The sequence below is a fragment of the Varroa jacobsoni genome, unplaced genomic scaffold, assembly GCF_002532875.2.
Source record: "Varroa jacobsoni isolate VJ856 unplaced genomic scaffold, vjacob_1.0 scaffold_340, whole genome shotgun sequence".
NCBI lineage: Eukaryota > Metazoa > Arthropoda > Arachnida > Mesostigmata > Varroidae > Varroa > Varroa jacobsoni.
The window spans coordinates 17,479-25,555 of NW_019213242.1; positions in this window are offsets into that span (position 1 = coordinate 17,479).

Here is an 8,077-nt window from a genome sequence, read left to right on the forward strand (position 1 = left end):
TATTGCGAAGTATACTTAAAATTTTTTACATTGAAAAAAATGAACGTGCATCATTCTCAAATTATGCGGAAGTTTGATATGCCCAATGGACCTTCAAGCGATGTATCTGACGCAAACGCATTTCCCTTCTGGGTCTTGTTTCGTCTACTTACGAAACGGCTTGCATACAAGATCCCCGCTGTTCCACTGAAGCGTTGAGTTGAAAAAATCAATGAACTCGAGCGGTGCGTTCATTGTTTTTTTAGTAACAGCTTTAGTAACGTAGTAAAGTATGGGAATTTGCAATCGCAAACCAATTTATGGATATTACATATATCGACATCCATTTAAAGGATGGAACGTCGAAAAACGTCAAGTGAAAGCTCGCTTTCAGGTAACGTTTTAAAGGATTATCCTCTACTTGCCATCACTTCGCACCTTATTTAATAGTAGTAGCGGTTGCGGAGCCTGGTTTTTGCTGCTGCTGCTTCCTGTGTAGCTGCTGGATGGACAACTTCCGACTGATGTGGGCGGCAGTTCCATAGGACGTCGGTCGTCACTCCTTGGGTCGTGCTGCGCCCGGTACAGACCGAACGAGTGACAACGAGCAACAGCAAAGGCAAGCTGCGGCAGCTGCCTTGACTCGGGTCTTTCCAACACGCAGAAGAAATCGCTTGCTCGTCCGTTCATGAATAAGTAATATCTCTTTATTAATAACCTGGCAGCCGCCGCTGCCGCCTTGTGACATCAATGGCAATATTCTTTCTGCAATGCGATCTGGTCATAGGGCGCATGTAGCAGCAGAAAAGGGTAGAGATGAAGAACAGAAACGAAATAGAGAAAATCAAAGGTACATCATTGTCAACAGTTCGCAGGGAAAGCATGAGTCAAATGGTGGGTAAGAAAATTAGGAAAGATTTAAGCAAAATAAATGCAAATAATAGGTGAGGATGAGGAACTGAAAAAGTTGTCTAATTTCGACCTCTAATTTGTTGCAACTAACAACTCGTGACGTTTTTCGTATTCTACGACCGTGTGAGCTACCTTTTAAACCATTATCGAAAATATGAAGTACAAATCAATTACAGCTTAGTAAGCAGTTCCATAAATTGCTCACATATACGTATATGCCACGCCGTCAGAATGAGTTCCTTTGTTGGCCAGGACCTGCTCAGAAAGCTTCCATAGATTGCTCCGGCCCATGGACTCCAACAGTCATTTCGTCACGACGGAGCAGCAGCCGATGATGAAGTGGTTTATGGACTCACCCAGCAACTTATTCTCCTAGCTCAACCGATGGCTTCCGTTGGCTACAGTTCGTTTCAAGCAAGGATCCTTAGCTCTTTCCAACCTGGCGTTCCCGGGTGAGGATTCTCTCTTTCTCTCTCTCTCTCTCTCTCTCTCTCTCTCTCTCTCTCTCATTTCTTCGTATATATATACACACACCATACCTTCTGCCTATTTCGACGTGTTGCCTTTTGACGTTTGTTGGCCGAAAGGGTGGTGAGACCTACCGACCGATTCAATTCAACCAGGACCAACTGAGTTGGCTACCGAAGAGAAGATAAAGCAACGAACCGAGGCAATTTGGCTTTTGGGGCAGCAAAGCTACCAACCGTAGTACTCCCCCAAAAACTCTGCCACTGGCGGCGTGTTCCTGCATCTACTTGTTCCCGCCAATTTTTCCCGTCAGGCAGGTCCTGATCCGGTGACCTCGCTTTTACACGGGCTGCTGCTACAGTTGGGTTTATTACCGACAACTGCTGTAGCCGCTGCAAACGAAGTTGCACTTTTATCACTTTTGACCGCCCAGAGCCGCGTCTAATGGAGCGCCATCGAATTTGCAGCCATTTCCCAGCCATTGTGTATTATACGCACAATTACACCATCATTCATCACAGAGTTGGCGACACTTTTCGGGACCAGTTTTCCTCCCTTGGACACGCAGCCCCGCTTTCTGACTCGTGGGGTCAATTTTTGGTTTCACCTCACTCAATGTTCGTCGACTTTGAAACCCCTGCCAGCTGTAATCTGATATAGTGCAAGAGCTAAAACATTTGTTTCTTCATGAATCTGAGTCTCGATGTGAATTTGTTGATTTTCAGATTTGTTGCTCTCATTTGCTTTCATCTAGAAAGCCAATATTGGGCTTCTTACTGTGAACTTAACTGGTTCTGTTCAAAAATGGAACAGATCTAGTGGTGTGTTGCGCTCAGTTGTCTAGGAAGACTTTTTCAAACTGTAATGATTAAATAATGCGTTTTGAGCGTGGTTTATTCTAAATGCAATGACTCTCCGGTCGCGTATATGAACTCCGCTTGGAAAAACAATGGTGTTTCCAATCTAGCTCCTATACCATATAGCCTGTTCGAGCAATGTACAATAGAACAGCTATAAACACCCAGAAGCAAAATCTAGCAATTCGCAGGCCCATACTTGTACAGACTGATAGCAGCATTCACCCCGTCCTCTCCTTTTTCAGTTGAAATTAATTAGTTGTGATAGATAGACCTATTGTATATTTGAGGCGGGAGCATATAAACATCGTGCGGTGGTCTTTAGCTTGTGGCTAGTATTGGTTCTACCGACTGTCAGCATACGTTGAAATGTCTTCAGTCTAGAAGGATGCCCAAGATCGTCACCGCCCCATAGTTGCCAACGAACGTTACGAGGCTGCTTGGAATTTAGTTGGGAGAAATGTCGAAAAGTCGGCTTGTCTCTTTAACACGAGGTGCTCTCGAAAAAATAGGATGCTAAGGACGAGATCAACAGCCGTGCGTCAGGACGTCGCGGGATGACGAATGATGAAAAAGGCCACATTACCCTGTTTTCCCCGTTTCTCACTACCATACCCCATTTTGCGCCTCAGGATCGAGCATTCTTGGCTCGTCCGGGTTGAACTACGATCGACGACGATTTGATGTTTCCCTCGAAGCCAGTCGAGTGGACCGGATCATGCTCGCCCGGCTTCTTTTCCTCTTGCTGTTACGATATTTCGATTTTGAACAAACTTCAATAATAACAACAAAGGCGACGACGGCACTTCTCAACAGCATCCCTACGTTTACCCATCCTTCTGTGCGGATGCTCGTAAGTAATGCGATACGTAAGCGTGTTCGTGTTATCTGGTTTTCAACGTATGACTTAGCAGGTCGCCGAATCGGTAGGGTCTCCGATCAGTTCCCACTAGACACCTGGGTAATGTAAAGTGACATAATTATATACATTCATTGATTGGCACAGCGGTAACATCGAGTTTCGTCTATACAAATACGCCTGTACGTAATAGGAATTAAAGCGACAGGCAATCGTTTAATACAAAGGGCAAACAACTCGATATGCAAAAAGCCTTAGAGTTCCCCTCACAGAGCGCATCACAACAGCTGTTGGTGCTTATTAAAGCTGGAGCGCGTCGCACGCCACTGCCGGTCAGTGAGCGAACAGTTGCAGAACCAAAATGTGGGATTGGAACCCATACGGGATGGGTGTTGGGGGCGCTTGTTGAGGGCAAATTTGACCAGGAGTATGTGTTGAATTGAAGGGGGTTTTCGGGGGACGGATCAAATAACTACAACGAGTCAAAGTTAACAATACAGCGATACAGAGCTATTGTATTGCGGAAGCTGTTCTATATAGATATACATGTATAACTATAATTGCGGAGTTGAGTAGCCGACTCCAGAAAAAGGGACGAACAGCGTGAATGATCGCTCATAAAACGGCGATTATTTCTTATAGATTTCTTTGAAATAAGAAATCTATCTATATGAAGGTGGTCAGCCTGCGATACTAATCAATAGCCCTAGTCTAAAGATTCTAAAAATACCTGACATACTAGTCGTTAGAATACTGGGCTATATATTGTCTTCCATAGGGACGTTGAAACGTTGCGGAATTCTTATGTCGTATCTATTATGGTATTATTCTCTATAGTAAAACCGATCAGGACCAAACTGACTGGATATTGTGTCAATCTGCCTTCACAGAAAAAAGCTGACACCTGCAGCTTCATTACCGTATGGTGCTCTTCTAATAATGATGCAGTAGCTGGTAGATTATAATAATTTGCACAACAGAATACAAAGCTCAATTTTCGCGTAATCTATCTCTCGGGTTGGTAAATAAGGGCCATGTGGAGGTCAGAAACGTCTGCCATATATAAATATATATATATATGTACAAAAATAATTTTTCACAACCATTTTAAAACGTGTAATGGAAACAAAGGAATAATCGTACTGTCGAGAGGACCAACATATGCAAAATATAGTATAAAGGATATTAGAAACCTGCCTGTTAGCTATACTGAAATATAGTCATCGAATCATGGTCCACCTTACTCAGCCATTCCAGCTATATAGGTCTCTCACCCGCTTCGCTTCGAAGCACTAATCTTATGATAATGGATTTCGGAGATATATATCTCCGATATATATATATATATATATATATATATATATATATATATATATAACGATTACTGCGTGTAGATGTCTATGGGCAATGGCCCCATATAGGGGATCTCTTTAGCCTACGAATAACGCGGACTTCAATTGAATAACTAAACGAAAACTTAGTTTTTGTTGAATTGAATTGAATCCTTTGCTAATTAAGCTAAAATGTTAAATGTTTTTTTTTTTGATAGGCTAAATTTTAACACGGCATTTAATTTTTAGCGCTCCAGCAGAATAGCCATATATCTGCCACTCATGTCTTCATATGTAGGTTCCGAAGTAAATTAGCACTACTATGGACCTGGCCACCGGTTTCCTCTTTTTTAGAAGAGCGTCATAATCGCTCGGATTTATATCGAGGAAACAGGCGGGTTGAAACCAACGTCTGATATTCCTTTATTCAATGCAGGAGGTAATCGAGGCATGGCGGAGAGTTCTGGCATTGTTATCAGCTGACCAGCCTGCGAGGACTCGATTGTTGTGCTAACGGTCCATAATCCGCTAGAGGAACTCGAAATAGCGGGCTGCATCATTGTTTCATTCTTGGTAAGTATCTCAGACTGTGGCAGATGTCTTTGATGTCCATTACAAATACAAGTATCACGGTACGTTCAACACTGCCTCCAAATTTTAGTTCGCTTTAAGACGACGTCATTTTCTCTCACCTGGTCCTTTTTCGGCGGACGGTAGAAATTGAACCATGCTTCGTATACGGCGACAAAGTACTCCAAAGCGGTTTCTTGATGGATTCCTCAAACTGAACGCGGAATACCATTTTTAACTAGCCTGGAGTTAATTAATGGAAAACCTATTTTTTACTTAGCTTCCGCGTTTTCAATATTTGAGGCATAATTCTGTAACACGTTATGTATGAAATGCCAATATTGGCCGATAAAGCTCTTTGACCCTGAGCTCTTCCTTAAAAAGCCTTCCTGACTACAGAAATGCGTTCTTGTCCTTCAAGTCCTGACATTTGGTTACCTCCTCGCTGGAACTAAATATTCTGATCTCCATTCCTGAAAAGTTTGCTTCATTTATGTGCTGTTCTCACTAAAGACTCCTTGCCTAGTACCATCGTCATTTTTGCGGCATTGTGGATTTTCGAAAAAAACCCCACTACTAACAATTCATTTTCAATCAGATCAAAATTCGAAAATTTCATTTCAAAAATAAGTTTTCCTCTAATTTATTTTACAGATAGTAAACAACCAGTTTTCACTCCCTAATTTTTAGCAGGTGGGAGCATTTAGCAGCTGAATTATGTCTGCTAGCAGTGTGCAGGGTAACGTTATTAAATTTCAATGTTAGGCAGATTCGCTCGTAACAGCCTAGTAATATCACAATATCGGATCGGACAATAACGGAGTATATATCCCATAACGGTATTAAACGAAGATAAAAACCACATTACCCTACTGCATAGTAGTCATAGCAGATGTTTCTCTGACTTGCAGCAGTTACTACAAAGTCTAAACCATGTGGAGACACAGGTTTCATATCAACTTAGTGTACACATCATGACAGCGTTCTTTCACTTTTAAGCAAAAATACAATATGCGGATACTTTCGTATTTCCGATTTTCGAAAATCTCCAGTATGAAATTGCTCAGGAAAATTTCATAACCCCTACATAGTGTATTTAGACCTGATCACTTGTATTTATTTTTTGTATATTTTTTTGTATAAATATATATATATATATATATATATATATATATATTTAGCAGTGTTTAGTGAACATGCTGGCGAACTTGGCAACAATTGCTCGCAACTGTCACATTCAACAAACGTTATAATTAGTTTTTCATTTTTTCCAAATTAATCTTCCAATAGACCTACTCATCAACTGCTTTCCACCATCGTCGATAACTATCCATTAGTAATTTATTAGCAAATATTACAAGAGTCCTTGTCTGTGTGCGCGGATCTTGTGAGCGCTTTTCTCAGCTTTTTACCATCTAGCGTAATTTTTTTCCTCTGGACAAACAGAAGTAACCGGCAATCACGGGCATCATATCCACGAGCGACCTCACGTTTGTCGAGCGCTGCTACCCGACCAGCCAGCGATCCAGTTGCTGGTATCATAGCATCTTCCTGCCAACGACACGAAGAAACGAACGATTTTCTCGTTCCATGCGCAGAGCTCGCTGCTGTTTGGGCGGAGCTTTTCCTCTCGCTCCGCCCATAGGAGGCAGCGATTGGTTCACCCGTGTTGACGGCAGGAGCGCGGGCCAACAGCAGCCAACGCAGTGGCATGACCTCGCAGTACCGAAGCCGGCGCCGCTGCCGTTCCGGTTGTGCGGAAGTGCGGCAAGCGGAGAGTGTCAATGAGCGGCTGCAAATGCTGCAGCTTAGCGCCGACAATACCAGGGGCATCGGTATCATCCTTCGCTGGTAGTGTCTGGCTGGCCTAGTCAGTTTTGTAATCTTGCTTGCTTGCGTACTGCCACCACTACGACTTCTACTGATTCACTTCTTCTACTAGAAAAACAGTGACTAGTTGGTTTGCTCCGCTCGTCGCGCGGTACGGTATAGGCACGTTACAAACAGGGAGAGAGGCAGGCGTATCTCGTGCCGCGGCTTCCGCCGCTGCCAGGGCCGTTACACTCCTACTGTAAGTACTCGAGCAGACAGAAACTGAAAGCGAGTAGCCAAAGAAGAGGGGCTCAGACAAGCCGCGCCGACAGGATTACCACCACTAGGAAGGATCAGCAGCAGTAAAGGAAGGAGCAGGAGCAGCACGAGGTAGGCAGCATAGACAGGCAAAGAGATCGACACGGAGGCAGGCAAACGAAGCCGGTCCGGCAGCACGCAGTCCCTCCCGACCCAACCAGCCGAGGCGCGCAACCCAGAAGAACTAGGGAAACACGGCATGTTAACATTGCTGTTACTCCCGGTGGCCAGCAGCACCATCACTATGAGTACCGCCGCTACTGGCTAACTCTCCCGGAGTGGGTCAGAAACAGGCAGCGACAAGCGAGGACAACAAAGGACAGCTCCGAGGACAAAGTAGAAGAAAAAAGAAAACGACATCGAGGAAGATATCGACACGGCGGCTAACACACCCTAACAACAGGACGAGCAGTAGTAGCGGCAGCCGCGGCTGTAGTAGCAGCGACGCAAGCAACAGAAATCCAACCGGGGCCAGGCACCGACATCCAATCGAGTTGTCCGGCTAGCGAGGTTTGAAGTAACCCTTGGAGGGTTACATGGTTTTCTTGAAGCCGTTCTTCTGTAAGAAATTGCTGAGCGAGGCGCAGAGTACACTGGCGAACAAGCATTACTCTTGGAATTAATCGAAAACAGAAGGCTCTGATTCAACCAGGACGGCTCAAGTCCGGACATAACATAGAACGCACACGCCGTGTCCTTGTTTTGCGTTTCTGCTATTATCAAAGAAATAACCTAGTTGTCGCTATCGTATTCATCGTTGACACCCTGCATAGCAATTCTGTTTCATGCCTCTAGCAGTCGCTACTTCGTTCGACCTAGATCGTTTCTAGAGATTGTCAGAGCGGGGCGCGCATTTTTGTCTTCATCTTTGCCTACGTCGACCTTTGCTGCCTTCGTCCTCTTTCCCTTGTTCCTCCTCTCCCGCGTCAGCTGAAGTGTGACATTGTCGCTATCTTGAGCATTGTTGTTGA